Source organism: Panthera onca, chromosome C1, assembly GCF_046562875.1.
Source record: "Panthera onca isolate mPanOnc1 chromosome C1, mPanOnc1 haplotype 2, whole genome shotgun sequence".
Lineage (NCBI taxonomy): Eukaryota > Metazoa > Chordata > Mammalia > Carnivora > Felidae > Panthera > Panthera onca.
The window spans coordinates 182,914,509-182,937,286 of NC_138346.1; the positions used below are offsets into that span (position 1 = coordinate 182,914,509).

Genomic DNA, 22,778 nt, shown 5'->3' on the forward strand with positions numbered 1-22,778 from the left:
AACCTCCTTCTCTCATGTCAACGATGAAACACAACAGGCTTGGGTGTCACTCAGATGGTTTATTAAGTTAATTAAGTAAAATAATTTTAGAAACATACAAAGAAACATATAAAGGCAAAGAGAACATGTTTTGTTTATTCTCCTGGTCCCTGAGAGACAAACTGAGTGCTATGTTCCTAGGATCTTTGTCCTGTTACAGATGCCATATCCCAGGACTCAGGTGAGAAGGTTAATTAGAAGGGTTCAAGGATCCCATTTTGGGACATCCAGATGGGTGGGCTGAGCTCTGGGGAGGGGAATTGGAGGTGTGGCATCCAAAGGCACCATAGCTGATCAGCATGAAGGAAGTCAGATCAGAATGGAGCTGATAAGACCTTGGCCATCAGACTGAATGCAGGCCTCAGAACTAGACAAACTGGAATTCAAGGCATAAACAGTAAAATTAAGGCACAGGAACTATATAAGTAGAAGTCCTTAATAACAACCTAAATTGGCTTGGGGCGCCTGGATATCTTAGTTGGTTAAGTGTCCAACTCTTGATGTGAGCTCAGGTCATGATCTCACAGTCATGGGTTTGAGGCCTGCACCAGGCTCCGCGCTGACAGTAGGAACCTGCTTGAAATTCTCTCTTTTTCTCTCTGCCCCTCCCCCACTTGCTCTTGCTCTCTCTCTCTCTCTCAAAAATAAATAAATAAACATTTAAAAAAGCAACCTAAATTAGCTTAAGGGAAAAATAGGCAATTAATTGGTTCGTATGAGTAAATAATCCAGAAATAAGTCAGTCTTTCTGTGCATCTTGATATAGGGTTCATAGGACCTAGTCTGTTTTTGTCCGTCTCTTAACTCACCTTGCTTGGTGTTGTCTCCTTTCCCAGGTCACATGTGATCTCAAGATGGCTGTAGGTGCAAAATTTACATCCCCCCAAATTCTAGTCTAATTGGAGTAAGCAAGAGACTCTCACCCAGAAGTCCCAGCAGAATCTCTTTTACTTCTTATTTTGTGATTACATCACTATGAGCTTGACTTTGAAGAAGTATCTGTGTCCAGGAAAATCTACTGTGCTGATTGGCTGAGAGTTGAGTTATAAACATCATCCATAAAATTGGGAGAAAAATTGGGCCCTGGCATTAACTAATGGCCCAAGATCACATGAATTTTTGCAATGATTATGGTTAAGTTGAACCAAATATGTGAATTATGAGGTCTGAGAGCAGAGCAAACATTGATCTGTTCTGCAGCAGACTTTCTCTTGAAAGAGCTAGACCCAGCAGGGTCTCTGCAGCTAGACTCTCGGCACTGGGATAGGACTCATTACCAAGTGAATAGTATGGACATTTTAATAATACCAATTTTCTCAATACGTGAACACAGGATATCTTTGCATTTGTGTCTTTTTCAATTTCTTTCATCACTGTCTTAAAGGCTACAGTCTACAGATCTTTCACCTCCTTAGGTAAATTTATTCCTACGTGTTTTATTGGCTTTGATGTTATTGGAAATAGGGTTGTTTACTTTATTTCTCTTTAGTATCATTTGTTGTTGGTGTATAGAGATGCAACTGACTTCCATATGTCGATTTTCTATCCTGCGACTTTGCTGAATTTGTTTTGGTGGAGCCTTTAGGGTTTTCTCTATATAAGATCATGTTATCTGCAAACAGAAATAGTTTTATTTCTTCCTTTCCAATTTAGATCTCTTTATGTATTTTTTTATTAACTGCTCTGACTAGGACTTCCAGTACTATATTGAATATGTGTGGTGAGAATGGGCACCCTTGTCTTCTTCCTGATATTAGAGAAAAAGCTTTCAACCTTTCACTGTTGAGTGTGATATTAGCTGTGGGTTTGTCATATATGGGCTTTATTATGTTGAGGTATATTCTTTTTATGCCCAATCTTTTTAGAGTTTTCATCATGCGAGGATGTTGAATTTTGTTAATTTTTTTCCTGCATCTGTTGAGAGGATCATATGATTTTATCCTTCTGTCTACTAATGAGGTGTATTATGTCTTTGATTTGCATATGTTAAACCATCCTTGCATCCCAGAAATAAATCCCACTTGATCATGGTGTATGATCTTTTTCATGTGCTCTTGAATTCCATTTGCTAGTATATTGTTGAGAATTTTTACACGTATATTCATTAGGGATATTGTCCTGTAGTTCTCTTTTCTTATAGTCCCCTTATCTGGCTTTGGTATCCAGTTAACATTGGCTTCGTAAAATGAATTCGGGAATGTACCCTTCTCTTCAATTTTTTGCAAGAGTTGGAGAAGGATTGGCATTAATTCTTCTTTAAATGTTTGTAGAATTCACCAGTGAAACCATCTAGTCGTGATTCTCTTCATTGGTGGGGGCAGGGTGGGGGGTTGATTACTATTTTGATATCCTTAGTCATTATTGCTCTGTTCAGATTTTTTGTTTGTTTCTGACTCATTCCTTGTAGATTGTATGTTTCTAGGAATTTATCAATTTCTTCTAGGTTATCCAATTTTTTGGCGTAGAATTATTTATAGTAAAAAGTGTCTTAATCTTCTACAAATTAACACAAAAGCAGGCATGTACTCCGCACTTTTTTATTCATTTATTTTCTATTTATTTATCGTACATGTGTGTAACAGCAGGGTATAGGTGACAGAGTGAGGGGTGTTATATTAAAAACATACATCATGTGTTTGAATTCTACCTCTTCCTCTTAAAGTTGACGTTAGGAAAGTCTATTAGTTTTTCTGTGCCTTACTTCCATTTTACCATCTATAAAAGATCAGGATGATAACAATACTTGTTAGAATTCTGTAGATTAGATATGATATATATAAAATGACTAGCATAGTAAAGTGTATAGCCCCTAGTAGATTTTAAATAAATAGTTGTTATTGTGATTACATTGCTTTGTGACAAATTGCCCCAAGACTTAGCAATTTCAAACAACAATAAATGTTTATTGTCACACAGTTTGTGTGGGTCAGGAATCTACTAGCAGCTTAGTTGGAGAGTTTTGGCTCAGGGTTGTCAGCCAAGCCTGGGGCGCCTAGGTTGCTCAGTCAGTTAAGCATCCAACTTCAGCTCAAGTCATGATCTTGTGGTTCATGGGTTTTGGCCCCATGTTAGGCTCTCTGCTGTCAGCACAGAGCCCTTTTCAGATCCTCTGTCCCCACTCTCTCTGCCCCTCCTGCACCCTCTCTCTCTCTCTCTTTCTCTCAAAAACAAATAAATATTAAAAAAAAAAAAAAAAAGATGTCAGCCAAGGCTGTGGTTATATGAAGACTGGAGGATCATCTCTCAAGATAACTCATTCACGTGGAGGGTGAGTTGGTGCTGCCTTTTAACAGGAGGCCTCAGTCCCTTCCCATACAGACTTCTTTATAGGGCTGCTTAAGTATCCCTACAACATGGCAGTTGGTTTCCTTCAGAGTGATTAATCCAAGAGAGAGCAAGGTAAAAGCTGCAATGTCTCTTTTGAACTAGCCTAGGAAGTCATATGCTGTCATTCTATAATATCTTATTAGTTACACAAGTCAGCTTATTCGCTGTGTGAGGCAACTATACAAGGACATGAATGCCAGAAAGTGAGTATCATTCAGGGGCCATGTTGGAGGCTGGCTACCAAAACACTAATGATTATGGTAGTGATGATATCAGTAATACATCTTTCATTCCTTTCAGACCCACTTACCTTTTATCATTCCTCCACAGATTTTTCCCTTATTCCCAAGATAAGTATTAGTCTGACTTTTGGAGATTGGCAGAGGTTTCTGAGAAAAATATTGAGACTTCTCTAGCTACTGTTTCTTCCATAAATAAATAGCTGCATTTGTTCATCTGTGTCTTTCTATCCTAAGGTAAGCCTAAACTATAAGAACCTTTCATTGGCCATGAACATGAGAAATACTTTTGGCTCAATGGATTAAGACAAGTAAGATCTCTCATTTAGGAAAAGAAAGTTGGGTGCCCCAGTATCCAGTTCCCAGTTTATGACAGTCCTTTGCACTCTGGTAAATGGCTACTGGGCTGCCACTGAGTTGAGACGAGGTGTGATCCAAGTACATGTACTTAAAATTCCTAGAGACTAAGGGCACAATCGCAGGTCATATAGGGTGGTACATATCTTTCATGCTCTGGTCTAAATCATCAATGAGAGGGGTGAGGATAGGTTTAAGGAATGTGAGAGTTTGCTCTTAGCAACATTTATGGACCTGCCATTAACAGTGCTTACTCAGCACTACTGAGACAGAAAATAAAGTGTCTCTATGACCAAAAAAGAAAGAGAGAAAAGAAAAAGAAAGAAATTCTAAGTAGCAAGCAGCACGAGTTTTGAGATTAGCTAGACAAGGGATTCAAATCTTAACCTCTACCATTTACTCTGTATATGATTTTGGACAAAATACAATCCCTTAGAGCTTCAGCTCTCCAATTTTTAAAATGTATCTAATAATAATAACCCTATAGGGCTTTTGTGGATATTAGATGAGATCATGTATCTGGCACATATCAGAACCTTGGAAAATCTCATGTTATTATGGGAAGTCCTTCTTTGAGGCTGGTCACTACAAACAACTGTTATTTTTTCTCCCTAACCTAGCTATAGCCTAGTAGGTCATTCTCTGAAATGCCAATAGGGTCTGCATTGGGCACTTGCAGTGCTATTTCCTCCCCTCCAGATGATGGCCGAATCATTGTCACATAAACCTGATACACTTCTCTCTAGAAACTGAAAATTGAGGCGGGGCAGCCCAGCTGAGTTCCATTCTTGGATGAATGGCTGAATGTCCTTCAGAAGGTTTTTTCGTTTGTCAAAGATTATACAAAAGACTGTCTTGTTAGAGAAAAGTTTTTAATCACAATGGTGAAAGGAGAATTGGTGGTTTTTAGCTGCTTTTAGAGGGAACAAAACTTGTCTTTTTCCATATCAAGTGTCATTAAACTAGTTTGTGAGGCGAGCTCAAATCCAGCCTTAGGTGGGTGGTGCATTAGGAAGCATTTCATATCACTTTACAACATTTCATATCACTTTGGAGATCTGGGTCTGGTGACAACTCCCTCCCGCGCTCTGGCCTCTGCCCACATCTTGTTCCCCCTTGTTAACCTAGGGTTCCCTTGGTTGTCTCAAGCACATGTTTCTGTTGTTCCCACCAAGTCCTCTGCCCTGATTCTCTCTCTGCTTTTCTACTCCAAACCCCTGGACACTTCTTTCCTTCCTCCCTGAAGTTTCAGAGGAGGGACACCTAACCATCTTCTCCTCCCTGGAGGGGAGAATAGTAGCAGCCATAATGCCCACCACCACAGCTGGCTTTAATATAGCACGTTACAGTGTCCAAGTGATTTTGCATGCAATACTTTGTTTATGCAACAAAACAACCCTATGAAGCAGGCATCTTTATCTTAGAGAAATGATAGAATTTGCCTAAATTCACAAAAGCTTGTACTTTTAAAAGTCAGAACTTGAACCCAGGTTTTCTACCTCAGCACCCAAAGGACTTCTGATTCCTCAGCTGCCTTCCTAATCACAGGTGCTGGTTCATCCAGGGTTTGCAAAGATATTAAAAAAACAAACAAACAAACAAACAAAAACCAACCCTGAATGAGGGAAGGAGTATTAGCATAAGAAACAGTTACAGGGCCTGAAACAAAGGGCTGGATGCAGAAAACTAGGCAGAAAGACGGGAACAAAAGCAGACATGAAACCCCACCTGCCATGGGTAACAAGCTAATTTACTAAACCAGCACTTCTTATATCCACTGTGCTTGCCCTTACCTGACCTTGAATCCAGAATGATCCTGGGATCTGGCAGGCTGCAAGGGGGGCTCAGTGGCCTCAGTGGAAGAGATGGGCAGATGGAATGTCTAGGTCCTGTAACCAAGTAGGTCACCTCTGCCTGTTGAGCTTAGAAATTCAACAGTAGGGTTCTCTATAGATTCTTCATTTGTTCTAAAAGTATGGTTTCTGGATCACTTGTAAGAAAATTACCCAGGGTTTTGTTTGTTGTTTTAGCTGGTTAATACACTGAACTCTAGACAGGGGCTGCTAGGAGAGTGCTCTAACTATGGATGGGGCTGTGGTGCCAAAAGACAAATATCAAAAAGTGTTTTAAACAAGTATGCAGCCATTGAACCAGAGAAGAGGGTCCAGGGTGATTGTCGGTCCAGAATAGTGGGGACCAGTGAAGGTGAGGAATGGCAGGAAGGGCAAACAAATGAGAGGTAGCCAGGGTAGTTCTGCTCGAAGTATTGTCCACAGATGGGTGGCCGGAAGTAAACTCTCCGCAATGAGGTAAATATAGAAATTGAGAGAAAGCTTTTAGAAACATTAATAGCAATTTGACATTGCTGCAGCATCCATGTTCACAATCAGTGGACTTTTCCAAAATATCAGTTTGTGATGGATTAGAAATAGAGTAGCACTAATATAGGTGAATTTTGGAAATACCAGCTAACAAGTTTGTACAAGTGGTTTAGGTTCATCAAGCATGATAAAGGCCAGTTTTTAATAAAAAAAACCTGGTGCCTAAGAGGGGCCTAGAAATGATTTAGAAATGAACTTAGTAAGAAGACCATTTTCCTCTTAGTTAGCTATCAGCCTGAGTAAGTCTTGTGAAGAGCAAGCCCTTCCACCGGCCGAAGTCTCAAATACTGCTCAAGGACTGCCCGCTTCATTGCTTTACTTCAACATCTGGCTGCGCTGGGCGGGCTCAGCCTTTGCAGAAGCTCGCGTTCCCCTCCCAGCCTGCCTGGAGCCTAAGTGGTGTTTGGTAAAGTTTAAACAAGCCCATGTAGGGTGGCTGAAAAGCAATCTGGTTGAAAAGTAATCTCCATTTTCTTTTGAATAAGAGGAAGAAAGAAAGGGAAAAAAGACACCTCCCCCTTTCCTCTGCTTGCTCATTAGGATTCCAGGTTACAGCGGTGCCGCCTGGCCACTCTAATTGGATCCGCGCGCACACAGGTCTGCGCGGCTCCATTGAACGCTGACATTTCTAACTAACTGACCTTTTCAGGACCACTGGTACTTCCATAATGAGTGTGCAGTGGCATTGTGTGGACACAATACAGCAGACTTCACAGTGCCCAAAGAATGCAGGATTGAAAACTATTCAGAATTCCCAATCTCGAGTTAGCAAAATGAGAAAATTGGGTCCCAACATTCATCAGCATGTTATTGTGCAGGTATCGATTTCAATGCCCTTTTATTTCTTTCAGGGAAAAAAAATGTTGTATTATAGAGGTCTAAATTAACTTTTGTTCTGTTATTTTTCCCCTGTACCTGTAAAAAGGTCAAATACATTCATAAGGCTTAGATAGATTTGCTGGATGGATATAAGCACTGAGATAGCAATCAACCTTCAAATAACCTTTAAGGAGACACGAGCTCTTCCATGAACAATAATTGATGTACTCATTAAGGCCACAAAATTCTTTAGGACTCACCTAAAGGAGAACAGTTATAGGTCCAGTGGCAAAATGTGTCATTTAGAACAGTGAGATAATGGCTCAGATGTTTGAAATTGTTGTGGTCCTGGGATAGGAAGGGGACTTTCAAAGGGAAGCTAACAAGATGGGAAAGGAGAGCAGTGGTTTTCACACCACCCAGCAAGGACAACATAGGCTGGGCCCAGACAAGACAGGATATGATTTCTGAGTGTCCCCTGGGTCCATGGCAGAAAATTAGAATCTTTCTCCCCCTATCAATGCAGAAAGAGCATAAAAGATGTATCAGGGCCACCTTCTTCCCTATGAGAAGCAGAGTATTGAGCAGTAGCTATAAGTGGCAGCTTTTCTGATGTCTGGCCCTTCCTCTAGAACTTGAACCCAGGTTTTCTACCTTAGCACCCAGCTGGCTGTGTGGCCCTTCCTCTAGAGCCCCTCTGAGAGTTATACACTTTCCCACTAATGTGTCTAATCCTGGAATCAGGCCACCAAATTCTATATTCCACAAGTGTTTATGAGCACAGCTTATGTGCCAGGTTCTGTGCCTGGTAGTGAGAGGAAACTAAAAGGCCATCTAGTTTCATTTCTATTGAATTCAGTTCAATTCAAATCAGTAAAAGTTTCTTAAACATTTATTTCATGTCATGAACAAGGCATAAAGAGACAAATAGGACACAGTCTCTATCCCTAAGGCATTTATAGTCCAGAACGCCCTGTATTCACTTAGAAGGTGAGAGAGGGAACTAATATTGAGGGTCTTACACACATAAAGTACTTTACTATGCTAGGTACTATATATTTTATAATTGCCTAAATCCTAATTACTGTCCTGTGATTATAAATATTATTACCCCATTGTGAAGAAGAAGCAGCTAAGGTTTAGACAGGCTGTGTGTTTCACCTAGATTCACCCAGGTTGTAAGTGGCTAAGCATGCTGGCTACAAAGTCTGGGATTTTTTGGCCTCTTTCCTTAATGGAAGGGTCCTCTTTGACCTCATTTCATCTACTCATACTTGAGTGGAGACGTTTCTGGTAGAGTAAGTCTTTTTACTGGTAACTTGCATATGCAAAAGCATAACTATTTTTTATATTTATGAGAAAAGCATGTACCATAATTGATGTGGTCATTAAAGCTGGGTAATTCTTTAGGAATACTCAAAAGAAAATGGTTGTAGAGTATATTATCTATTTCAAGAGTAAAAAAAAAAATACATGACACACGCACTGACATTCACTTATCTCATACTCATGACATAGCTAAATCATCATGACACTTTTTTATGCTTAGCCTGAATTCAGTTTCAAATTCTCTCTATGCAGTACTCTACCCAGTCACTATTCAAACACTGAGATCTGTGCTTGCTATACCTGAACCAGTCTAACTGCTTCACTTTGCATATGAAGTAATCTGGGCCCAGAAAGTAGAAACGACTTGCCTCAAGTCAGAAGTCAATGAATGGCAGTTAAAGGAGTTGTAGACCCCAGCACTTGTAAGAGGGATGTCTAAGGCCTAAAGCCTGAGACAGAGTATCAAGGTCAGTGGGGAAGTAAGAGGACTTAGTACTTGCTTCCTCTGATCTATACCTGCTACGTGTGTCCTGACACCCACCATTCATTAGACCTACAAATTTATTGAGCACTTAGCATGTGCCAGCACTGGGGAGACTCACAATAACCCAAATAGAGCAGGCCCTCCTTTTGTTAAGTACAAATTGGTATCTCCTGTCAATTCCTAATGGGAGACAGTCAGAAGTTTAGCCTAAATAATGTGCCTTGGGCCGGGGGATCCTCTGATGTCTCCCAAGTTGTGAATCTCACACTGCTGATAACCAAAGAAGTTTATATCCCTGAAGCCAATACCATAATTATCACCATTTAACAGATGAATATACTGAGCCACAGAAAGGGCAAGTAGCTTGTCTAAGATTTCATGGCTAGTAGGTAACAAAGGTGGGATTTGATCCCAGGCAGTTCAGTTCCAGAGTCTACTCTTAACCACCATGCTCTACTATTGTTCATATAGATGCTCTTTACTTAAGAATCAGGAAACTCTCAAAAGGTTGTTGTAGGAGGAACAAAGAGTAAGATGCTAGCTGATCTAACTACTCCTGTGCATCTCATAGGGTGGGAGGTGGAGAATTCCATATTTAGGCTTCCATAGGAGGGTAATCAATTCCTCACGGAGTTCACTTCAAACTTTCTTACTTTCTCTGACTCCCCCTCATGCAGGCACCTCTCTGATTCTCTCAGCCTGGTAACCACACCCTATTCCTTCAAAACAAATCTGGCCTCCACTGGATTTCTATTGGTATAGCCGTATGCATTCCCTCAGGCTTCAGCCTTACTGCCACTGCTATTCATGTTTGCTCAGTCCTTCCAGGCTCTGGAGGCAGACTGGGTCCTAGGTTGATAAATAAAGGGAAACATAAGTCATTCTGTCCAAGTAGACCCGTGGAAGCTATGAATCATATGAACTAGGCATCCCTCATGGTGGCAAGCACTCTTCTCTGAGATGATACAGCCTTATCCACTGCCTGAGAAAGATTATTTCTTTTATTAGCATAGTTTTAGCCATACTCTTTTTTTTAATGAATATAATTTATTGTCAAATTGGCTTACATGCAACACCCAGTGCTTATCCCAACAAATGCCCTCCTCAATGCTCATCACCCATTTCTCCCCCTCCCCAACCCTCCATCCACCCTCAGTTTGTTCTCTGTATTTAAGAGTCTCTTGTGGTTTGCCTTGCTCTCTTCTCTGTTTCTCTTTTTCCCCCCTTCCCTTCCCCCATGGTCTTCTGTTAAGTTTCTCAAGATCCACATATGAGTGAAAATATATGATATCCGTCCTTCTAGCCTTACTCTTTAGGACCAATAACTGCTCTCCCCAAGATTGTTCTGCAAAATATTCAGGTTCTTCTGTCTCTTCTAGGGGCTGGTCCTAACACAAGAAAAAACACTAGCTATCAAGGGTTACATCTTTACAACCCAAGGAGAATCTCATGCAATAGTTCTCATGAGTATGTTTACTTCCTGAGAGATTATTTGTTTGTTTGCTTTAGTCTAAGTCTCCCTCTGATAGGAACACAGAGGGAAGAGGGCACTCGTGGGGGAAGGGATCCTAAAAAAAAACAACACAAAAGAGCCATCTCATCTTACCACACAGAGATATGTCAGACATGTCCCTGCCTACCTGCCTCAAGAAGAATGCAATCCACATGAGGTACAAATGAATAAATGCACATAGTGACAATTGACTTAAATATAACATACAGTACAAGCAAAGAGACAAGGAATCTACTGTTTTCGAGGGCAGGCAGAGAAAGCTTCAAGAGGAGGAAATACAGTTGGGTCTTAAAGGATGCACAGAAGTTAACACAGATGAAAACACAGGCTGGAGGGGAAAGGAGAGGTTATTCAAAGCAAAGAGGACAACAAAGGCATGGAGACACACTAGAAATGGCTGGAGTAATAGGGTGTTTATCACACTTTGTCTTTGCTGATATAAGGCATTCAACTCTGAACACGAGAGATGTATGAGTTTCAACAAAAAGAGAATGATAACTGGTGTGAAATGAGATAAGATTTTAAAAGTGTCCATCGTGGGGCGCCTGGGTGGCTCAGTCGGTTAAGCGTCCGACTTCGGCTCAGGTCACGATCTCGCGGTATGTGAGTTTGAGCCCCGCATCGGGCTCTGTGCTGACAGCTCAGAGCCTGGAGCCTGTTTCAGATTCTGTGTCTCCCTCTCTCTCTGCCCCTCCCCCGTTCACGCTCTGTCTCTCTCTGTCTCAAAAATAAATAAACGTTAAAAAAAAATTTAAAAAAAAAATAAAAGTGTCCATCGACTGAAACCACACAGAAGTCATTGTGGAGAGGTATTGGGGCTGGTGGGGAGTGGGGATTGGAGTGAGGAGTGTTGGACACCAGATTGCAGGTGGGTAAGAGAGAAGTTAGTGGAAAGTGAAGAAGGAGAGATTACTAGTATACACTCTACTCTCACAAAGCTTGGCTGGGAAAGAAAGGAAAGAGGAGATGTAGGAGTGGAGGATAGCTTTTTTAAGTGGAGAGGAACTTGAACATGCTGATTAACTGTGGGGTAGGACTGGGAGGCAGTGGTGAAGGAGATGTTGAAGATCCTGCGGTGAGAGGGCATAAGGATAGAGTGAGAGCCCTGAGAGACTGAAGCAGGTGGGAGCCAGAGGACAGCATTCGCCACAGGTGGGTGGACAACCTGATGAAGACCAGCATGACTGGTGTGCAGGGCAGAAGGAGGAGAACGTGAGCCCTACAGTTAGGGAGAATACATTTCCCCTGGGTCGGTAGTGAGAACAGAATGCACTAACACCGTGCATTATAAGGTGTGTGTGGCTTATGATAAACATAACATTGAGCATATGTTACCCAAAAATCGGGATCAGGAAGAAGCAGAAGAGAATGCTGAATCGTAGTCTGACACACTGGATCTGCCCAGCAAGAGAGAGAAGTGCTCAGCACAGAGATTTCCTGTGTTAACTTGCTGGGACTCTAGGCAAGTCATTTCACCTCTCCCATCTGTAAAATGGGTTATATAAAGAGGTTTATACTTGATCATTCCAGAGTGTTTTTTTGACTAAAACATCCCATGAATCTATGCCTCTATGAAATTCAGAATTACGGCTTTTCAGCTTCTACTTGGCATGTGTGGTGATGGAGGAAAACAAAATTTTGTTATGGACACTGAAAATGGAATATTATATAGTTTTACATGTCACAAAATGTTCTCCTTTTGATTATTTTCCAACCACTTAAAAATACAAAAAAATATTTTAGCTCATGGGCCACATAAAAACAGATGGCAGCAGGCCAGATTTGCTTAGGGACCATAGTTGACCTCAAGTCTCAAAAGTCTACCATTGTTTAAAGCTGATTTCTATCAGAAGCAAAAAGAAGACCCTTGGAACTTAACTTAAAATTTCCATTTAAACAAGATATTTGTCTTAAAACACCATTCTCAGCAATTTGTATATCATGTAAGCAAAATAGCACCTCATGAAAATTTTGGAAATTGTAAAAATTTTTTAAACCACCCATAGTTCTATAACCCTAACTCTACCACTCTTTTCCCAACATAAGGTATTTTATTATACATAAAACTTTTTTTTCTAAGGTACCCCTTCCCTGGGCAGCTTTTGAGGGGTTTTTTGTGTGTTAAGCATCTTAATAATACAGTTCAATAGTGTTAAGTATATTCACAATGCTGTAAAACAGATCTCCAGAACTTTTTCATCTTGCACATCAGAAATGCTACACCCATTATACAACAACTTCCCTTTTCCCTTCCCCCCCGCCCAGCCCCAGGTAACTACCATTCTACTTTCTGTTTCTATGAATTTGACTATGTTAGATACCTCATATAAGTGGAATAATATAGTACTTGTCTTTTTGTAACTGGCTTATTTCACTTAACATAATGTCCTCAAGGTTCATCCATGTTGTAGCATATGACAGCATTTCCTTACTCAAAGGCTGAATAATATTCCATTGTATATATACACCATATTTTGTTTATCCATTCATCCATCAATGGGAATTTGAGTTGCTTCCACCTCTTGGCAATTGTGAATAGTGCTGCTATGGACATGAGTGTGCAAATATCTCTTCAAGACCCATCTTTTTGTTCTTTTGGATATATGCTCAGAAATGGTATTGCTAGATCATATGGGAGTTTTATTTATAATGTTTTGAGGAAACTCCATTCCACTTTATTTTATGGTTTTGTTTTCTTCCCCCTGAAAGTTCTGGCAGAATATAATCTAACTTTCTCTTCTCTTTCTTATGTCCTTTGAAAAATCAGATTTGTGACTGCTCATAGCTTTCTTGAGAGGGTCAGTCATCCACGGGAAGACTTTAGTACCCACGGGAGATCTGGGTCAGCTGTCATAATAAAAAACCTGAATGAAAGTCTCGATCAATGTTAATTCTGTTAGTTTTCATTTCATTGATCACTCTGACTTTAGTTTTTGAAAATGCTGCACTGAGGACAATGACTTGATGAGATCATCCTCAGTGAAATCCACTCTTCTGTCTTCCCCCAGAAAAAAAACAAAGCCATTTCACATGATGAGTTTGCAGGAATGATGGGAAATAGGGTGGTTGTAGTGAGGGGATGCAGGCTGGTAGGGAGAGGGTTTGAGCTAGGAAATTGAAACCTTGAATGCAGAAAAAAGATGTAAATGTTGTTTCCCAGATTTTATAGCTCCCAGATGCCTCCTCTAATTGCATAGCTAACCCCGAGTTTATTAAGTTATTTTCCAGAGTCAAACTCATTTGTATACATGTCAGAATGTAAACTGAATTTAAAAAGTAAGGTCCTTGGATTAGAATTCAGGAATGATAAACAAACTCATTTAGAATGTAAGATTTGCATGTCATTTGCATGTGCCCAAATGCAATTACATGTGCTCTGTAAATATGCATTTCACATTTATTTGTCATGATAGAACAGTATGGAAGAAATTAATTGCCACAGATTTTTTTAATATTTAAAGAAAAAAAATTATGGTTCTTAAAATAGACTCTGCTAGTGCATGATTCAATGTGCAGAAACTGGCAAGAAGAGATAAGGATCCATTGAAAACCATAAATTCTCACTGCAACATCTGTACTAGTTCAAATCGCATGGTTTATGAAGGCCCCTTTTGCCTTCTCCATGGGTATTACCATGGCATTCTGTAGATTTATCACTGGCCCAGGGCAAGGACAGTTTTACTAGCAAAGCTTTAGAAGGGTAGGGGGCTGTTTCCTCTGAAAGCGCAAGATTGAATCGAAATGACATAACGGCTCTGGCTTTAGAAACTTCCAGACAAACCAGTCTCCCATGTACTTCCACACTGTCTACAACTTGTTCCTTCTCACTCATCTTTTACATTTTGTAATGAGGCAGAGCTTGAATAACCAAGACCCTTAAACACACATACACACACACACACACACACCTTAGAATTGGGAGGCCTCAGGTATCAGGTGTTAATGTCAATATGGAAAAGGTTTTTATTTTATTTAATTCTTTAGATTAACACATAGACTGGCTTTTTTGTGTATAGCTGTATGAATTTTAACACAGGTATCTATTTGCATATCCACCACCACAGTCCGGACACAGAACAGTCCTATTGCCCCCAAAGACTCCCTTGTGTTACCCATTTGCAGTCAGCCTTCCCCCAGCCCTAGCAAGCACTGATCACTGCAGTTTTGTCTTCTCAAGAATATTGTGAAAATGGAAGCATACAATAGGAAACCTTTGGAGACTGGCTTCTTTCACTCAGCGTAAGGCTTTTGCAATTCATCAGAGCTTTGTGTGTATCAATAGTTCACTCCTTTTCATTGCTGAGTACTATTCAGTTGTACAAATGTACCATCCTTTGTTTATATATTCACCATGGGAGGACATTTGGGTTGTTTCCAGTTTGGGCAATTATGAATAAAGAGGCTATGAACATTCATTTATAGGTTTTTGTGTGAACATAGTTTTCACTTCCCTAGGTAACTACAGTGGATTTCTGGATCATACAATAGCTGTTTGACATTTTAAGACACTGTACTGGTTGGCATTCTGACTGGTCCTATATGAAGGTTCCCATTGTTCTGCATCCTCACCGGTACTTGAAAATGTATTTTTTTTATTTTAGCCAGTCTAATAAATCTATAGTGATATCTTATTATGGTTTTAATTTGTACTCCCTAGTATCTAATGATGTTGAGCAAGGGAAGGCTTCTGATATATAGGTAACATATGAATTCATTTCTTAAGGTCTTACACTGTGTTAGTTATCTTACATGCATATCAACTTACTTGAATTTCACAGTCTTATATGGTAGTTATGAATCATTCCATTTTAAAAGTTGGAGAAACCAAGACTGGGTGAGGTTAACTGCCTTATCTTCTCAGTAAATAGTTACAGAGTGCACACTCTGTGCCAGTTGCTCAGCCAGGCACTGCTGCACACAAAGATGTCTCTGTCTCTGGCAGTCTTATAGTTTAGTAAGAATGATCTATAATATAAGTAAAGTGTTCTGTGTGAATAGGACACAAGAGCAGAGTGAGGGGTGAGCCAGGGCAGGTAGATTTTAATTGACCATGGCTCCAAAATATCCCAATGAAAATAGGAAAACTAAGAGACCAAAGGTGGGACACCTGGGTGACTCAGTTGGTTCAGCGTCCGACTCTTGGTTTCTACTCAGGTCATGATCTCACAATTTTGTGAGTTCAAGCCCTGCGTTGGGCTCTGCACTAGCAGCAGGGAGCCTGCTTGGGATTCTCTCTCCCTCTCTTTCTGTCTTGCCCCTCCCCCATTTGCTCTCTGTCTCTCTCAAAAATAAATAAATAAATAAATACATAAATACATAAATACATAAATACATAAATAATAGACTTTAAAAAAAGAGAGAGACCAAAGAGAACATGGCCCTATGGAGGAGTCTGGGCTCAAAGTGACATAGATCCATCTCTTCATCTGTGAAGTTGGGAAGCTACAAAGCACACTCACCATCTGTCTACTTCTCTCTCCTGGATCAGCAGGGAGCAGACATATACCCTCAGGAGGGCTGGGGGCCATCTCCCTTTCCTAACCCCAGCCCTGGGCTGGAAGGACTAGCAGTTCACAAGTGGGAAATGAAGCAGATGCGGGACTTCTATTCAAATACAAATACACAGAGGCCTAGAAGCCTCCCTGTCATATACCACCTTGGTGTCTGTTGATAGTTATTAAGAGTTATATGTCCCAACTCAACTGAGCACCCTCCACCCACCATGTGCTAGGTATCACTTGGAGCAGTGGTGTATGGTGCACTAGGAAGAGCACTGTACGTGGAGTTCTAAGTCTTGAGTTCAAGTTTTGTTTCCGTTATTTCCCATCTTTGTTCTTTCCTGGGCCTCAGCCTGCCCACACACAAAGATAAAACAATGTCCTTTAACCAGCATCCAAATTCATCACCCACTCCTTTCTATTCTCCTCCTTTCATGTATCTTGAATTTACCCATTGCTTTTCATTTCCACCATGTTTCTCTTTCAGTAGCCTCCTGCTTGGTCTGGCTACTGGCTCATTTTAACTCTTGCCACCATATGGTCCAGTATCCATACATCAGCCAGAGTGACCTTCTAAGAACCAAAATCAGATCACTTCTTCCTCCTGACTAAAATTCTTTAATGGTTTCCCATCACTTAAAATCCAAATTCCTTTCCACAGTCCACACCCACCTCCTCTCAGATCACTTTCTCCCTCTCATTCATTGTGCTCTAGCCAAGCTGTTGTCTGTTTCGTTCCTCAGACAAATCAAGCCCTTTCCCATAACTGGCCTTTGTAGTTACTGTTCTTTTTGTCCATGATGCCACCTTGCCAAGAATGTTTTCTGACTATTCTGTTAAAAACAACCTTGTCCATTTACTTGCTAACTCACCATTCTGCTAATAAAACTTAATATCAAGAGTAATTATTCTTTTATTATATTTTTAATATATGTATTATTATATCATATTGTTATATACTTATAGATTATTACATATTTTTATTATTATATTTTTTATTATCTTTTAACCCCCATAAAAACAGAGACCTTGCTTGGCATATAGAAGGGTTTTGATAAACATTTGTCAAATGAATACCTAAAGTCTGTTTAAGTATTGCTATTTCTTTTCTTCTCTCCTGATCTCATTCTACTCATCTCATGAACTGGCATACCTCACAAGGTTGTTCTGTCAAATGAGACGAGGCATATTGAGACACTAGTGAAGTTAAGGAATTATTATGAGTATCATCATCATTATCATCATCCAAGTCATTTCCACATCTGACACTGATTTTTTGTTATTGATTTTTTTGGTCTCTAGGGGAAACTTCCAATGAGAGAGTCTTTTTCTTTTCTTTTGTGTAGCAGACACCTGGCATTGTTTGGTTCATAGCCTGATTCAAAGTGTCACAACTATTTATCATCAAGCTACAGGCTTGGATATTATTCTAGCAAGTAAGATTTCAGAAAGGATAGTCTTTGGCATTTGAAGGAGAGAGGAGAAATGGATTAGGATCGCAAAGTTATTGAACCGTAATTTGTCAGCCCCAGATGATATGTGAAAAATTATAAAATCCTATGATTTGCAGATTCCTACCATTTTTTGAAAGAGGCTTGAGGTCTTCCATGGTGGTTGAGGGGGTTCTGAGTCCCCAAGAAGGGATTTGTGCAAGGTTTTGCAGAAATTTGTAACAGAACCAGGATAGGTATCTGGGTCACCTGTCCTTTACCCCTGCTCTTTCTGTTGCTTCTCCTAAAGATCTAAATCCATCCAATTTTCTCCATCTCCACTGCCACCACCTTTGTCCAAAATGCCATGGTCTTTCATCTGAACTACAGGAGCCCTCTAACTGGTATCCCAGAACCTACTTGTCAAACAGCACATATGATCATTTCATTACACCGCTCTTTCCATCTCCATTGGCTTAAACCTTTCCACTGGCTTTCTAAAACTTTTGGTATAATCTCACCAGACTGTTCTCAGACCCCTCCCTGCTCCAAATTTCTTTCCACACTGGCTTCTTCCAATTCCTGGAACCTACATAACCCCCCTGATCACAACTTTTGAACATATTATTCCCCCTGCCTATGTTGTGCTCTTTCAGGTAATGGTCAGTTGGGGTGGATGGCAGGGCACAAGAGAGGACACAGGAGAGGTACACTGAAAGAAAGCTTATTATATTCATAGGTCCTAGAGATAAAGAGTCAACCCAGACCAAGAGGGAGTCATATGGAACTCATTGGCAAGGGAGTGGACTCACCTAAGCAGGTGGGGAGCAGAGAGTGAGGACCATGGACAAGTGCCTTTACTGGGGACAGGGTAGGTTCAAGGTGGGGGGAAGTACACAAGAAAAGATGCGAGAGGATTTCATTGGTGTATTTGGATCTTACTAGGTCATGGTCAGGGGAGGATAAGAAATGGGAAGTTGTGACAAAGGCCAGCCTTATCACATTGGAGCATCCAGTTACCTGGGAAGGATGCTTACAGTCTGTTTGTGGGAATGTTGAGACAGCAGGAAAGGACGAAGTTTTAAAATTTACAGTATAGCCTAGATCAGTGTTGGCCCCATATTTCTTTACTGGAGGAACTTAAAAATAGCATCCTAGTTGGAAAGAGAATTCTAGGTCTTGAAGCTGCATTTTTATATAGCAGACCAATTATTTTTACTAGATTGTATTTTATTTTGGATTATTTATTTGGAGTTGATGGGTCTTCATTAAGATTATGGACCCCTAAACTACCTTGGTGCTACCACTTTCCTGTGGTGTTCTTTCTGCCTTCTTCACCCCAATACTATCTACACAGCATTCATATCTCAGCACAAACTTACTGACTCAGGGAGACCTTTCTTGAACCCTAATCTTGGCCAGATCCCTTTCGTGTATGTGCTCCTAGAACACTGCTCTTTCCTTCATAGCACTTATCTTGGATTGCAGTTATGCCCATATTTGTGTGATTATTTGAAGAACAGCTGTCTCTCCCAATAGCCTGTAAGTTCCATGAGGGCAGAGCCCATGTCTGCTTTTGCTGACCATTAGGTCTTAACATCTGTCATCATCTCAGGCACTCGAAAGGTGCTTAATCTATTGAATAATGGATAAATCTCAGCATTCTGCCTCTGATGGGGGTTCTAAGAGGCACTTGGTTATGGCAGATTGGCTCCATCATCCCAAACCTCACAGAATGGGGTCATACTCTTAAATTCTTTTAGTACACTAGAACAGGGCTTCCAAGCCTACATTTCTGAGAAACTCTTTTCAGATTCAAAGCATTTGAGTGTTTAACACATTCATGATTCACCATTCAAAGAGGAACCCTGAAGTCAATGATAGGTGGCCACTTTTTATTAGGATAAGGCATTTATTTGAAAACTCCATCACAGCAAAGCCTGATTACGAGAACATATGACAAAGCTGGTGACCCAGGCCAGTGACCACCACCATTCTGGTTCTGGAGAAAACTTAGTCACTCTGGAATCTAAATTTACAGCAACTCTCACCAAACAAGGAATTAAGGGCTTTGTGAAAGTATCATTCAAGGATGACAAAGTTCAACAGTATTTTATTTTCAACCCAAACTCTAACTGAAAGTGAGAAGTTTCCCAAATCTGTGTTAACGTACTCAGGCTGCTGTAACAAAATACCATAGACTGGGTGTCTTAAATAGCAGACATTTATTTCTCATAGTTCTGGAGGCTAAGAAGACAAAGATCAAGGTGCCCACAAATTCAGTTCCTGATATGGGCCCTGCTCCTGATTTGCAGGTAGCCACCTTCTCTCTGTCTTCACATGGCAGAGAGAAAGAGAGAGCACACTCTGGTTCTCCCTTCTTCCTCTTACAATGACACTAATCTAGTCTTGGAGACCCCACCCTCATGATCTCATCTATATCTAATTACCTCCCAAAGATCCCAAGATCCCACCTCCAAATACCATCAAATTAAGCCGTAGGGCTTCAACATATGACTTTGGGTGGACAAACATTTAGTCCGTAGTATTCTGCCTTTGCCAATCCTACCCCCACCAAGTTCATGTCTTTCTAAATGCAAAATACATTCATTCCATCCTAGTAGGCCCAAAGAATTAACTCATCCCAGCCTCAACTTTAAAGTGTAAATAGGGGTGACCAGGTGGCTCAGTCGGTTGAGTGTCAGACTTTGGCCCAGGTCATGATCTCACAGTTCGTGAGTTTGAGCCCAGCGTCAGGCTCTGTGCTGACAGCTCAGAGCCTGGAGCCTGTTTTGGATTCTGTGTCTCCCTCTCTCTCTGCTCTATCCCCACTCATGCTCTGTCTCTCTCTGTCTTAAAAATAAATAAAACATCAAAAAAAAAATTTTTTTAAGTGTAAATAAAGTCTAAAGTCTCATTTAAATCTTATCTAACCCAGATATGAGTGAAACTCAAGGTATGATCTATCCTGAGGCAAAATTCCTCTCCAGCTGTGAACCCATGACACCAGAAAAGTTATGTGCTGTCAAAATACAGTGGTGAGATAGGCCTAGGATAGATATTCCCATTGCAAAGGGGAGAAATTGGAAAGAAGAAAGAAGTGACAAATCCTAAGTAAATCCAATACTTAGCAAAGCAAACTCCATTAGATGCTAAGGCTTGGCAATAATCCTCTTTGGTTCAGTGCTGTGTTCTTCAGGCCCACTAGGGTGACAATGTCATTCCCATGACAACCCCACTCCTTTGGCTCCACTATGCCCCGCCTCCATGGCTCTCCTTGAGGGCCCTGCACCCAAGGTACTGGGTAGGGGCATCCCAGCCTGCCAAAACTGGAAAGGTGAGCTCACCCTTTTAAACTGAGGAGGAACTATCTCTGTCCCCTAGACCTCCAGTGGAAATGACAGCCTGATGATCTCTGAATCTCCTTTCGGTGTTCTTCTTCTCTTTTCTTGAGGAATAAAGCACATTCACAGCCAAAGAGCTCTATGGTTCCATTTTATAGAATCCCAAGAAGTCTGTCACCCTTCCTTCATTCCATCCCACTTTCTCTGTCTCCTTTTGTCTCAACTGTTAGTGTTTCTGCTGATACAATGCCATTTGTTTTCCTGGCTTCTTTTGAGTGACTGAGTAAGTTTATGAGTTGTACCCATGATCTCTTTATTAAGTGATAGTCCAGCTATATCCTTTGTGCTTTCTTCCAAAAACACTTTCTTACTTTTTGTTAATATGAACAGACTGAGATTTTTCCAAATCTTTAACGTATGATTCTTTTTTGCTTAATAATCTCTTCTTCAACTCATCTCTCTCATGTTTTATTATAAGCAGTCAAGAGGAACAGGCTACTTTTTCAATACTTTGCTTAGAAATCTCCTCAACTAAGCATCCAATTTCATTGCATACAGGTTCTACCTCCCACGAAAGACTAGAACACAGTTTAGCCAAGTTCTTTGCCATTTTATTAGAGGACCACCTTTTCTCCAGTTCCTAACAATGTCTTCTTCATTTCTGTCTGAGACCTTGCCAAAATCTCCAGTAATGTCCATATTTCTAGTGTATACCCCAAAATTCTTCTGGCATCTACCCATTACCCACTTCTAAAGCTGCCTTCACATTTTAAGGTATTTGCTACACCATGAGCTCACTTCTCAGTACCAAAATATTTGTATTAGGGTTCTCCAGAGAACAAAACTGACTGACTCTGTATGTGTATGTGTGGAGTGGGGTACACACACACACACACACACACACACACACACACTCAAAAGCTATTTATTTTAAGTGATTGGCTCATGTGATTATGGAGTCTGCAGGCAGCAAGCTGGAGACTCAAGAAAACCCATAGTATAGTTACAGTCTGAGTTAGAAGGCCTAAGAACCAGGAGAACAGATGGCATAAGTCCCACACTGGTGGAGGACCAATGTCCCAGCTCAGCAGTCAAGGATAGAGAGAGAAAATTTTCTCTTCACTGAAACTTTTTGTTCTATTAACCCTCAACAGACTAGATGATGTCCACCCTCACTGGGGACGTCAGTTTACCTATTCAAGTGATAACCTCATCCAGAAACATCCTCACAGACATACTCAGAAATAATGTTTAGCCAAATATCTGGGCACCCCGTGGCCCAATAAATTGATATACAAAATGAACTATCACATTCTTGTTCCTTTTATTTACAATAATTTAAGGTCTTCTTTATGCCAGGTTCTGGGCTAGGGACATGAGAGGTGGGAATACCAAACCCTTGATCTCAAAATGCTTACAGTCTAGTAGAGGAAGCTTGTTGGCAACAACATAAAAGAGAAGTACTTGGTACCATCAAAGCAGAACAAGTATGGCAAACTGGGAAAGTTCTGTTATTACCTGAGATAGAGTCTGGACTGTACAGAATACATGCTGCAGATCCTTCAACTTGCTAAAGCACCAAAACGTTTCTTGTGTGACTGTGGGTCTGTGAGCACCTTCTAAAAACAGCAACCATCTCCTCACACAAGAGCCAATGAGCTGATACAGCTATAGGAGAGAAAAACCCAGCATCTTCCACAGCTCTCTTGAAGCCTTTTACAGTCTCTCCTTGACCACCTGCCATAACAAGGGCTCAGGAGAACAAGGATTACTATCAAACACTCCTCACTTCTTGGTGCTACTGCTTCCCTTTTACTTTGCACATGCAAGTAATGTCTTAATTTCTCTAAAGCATTTTTCTTCATTTATGAGTATGATAACCACCTTCACAATTTGTCTGAGGATCAAGTAAGATAATGACTCATGGTCTGCCCAACACATTGCCTGCCATATAGTAAAGCTGTAGCAAATATGAATACTTATCACATCTCTCCACTTGTCCCCACTCTGCATCCATC

The 22,778-nt window shown here is 40.6% G+C and overlaps 1 protein-coding gene across 8 annotated transcripts in view; it reads left to right on the forward strand.

Moving 5' to 3' along the window:
* The window catches only part of LOC132670999 (BEN domain-containing protein 5), a 1,465,258-nt gene that overhangs the window by 1,143,969 nt on the left and 298,511 nt on the right, over positions 1-22,778 (forward strand). The window lies entirely within an intron of this gene.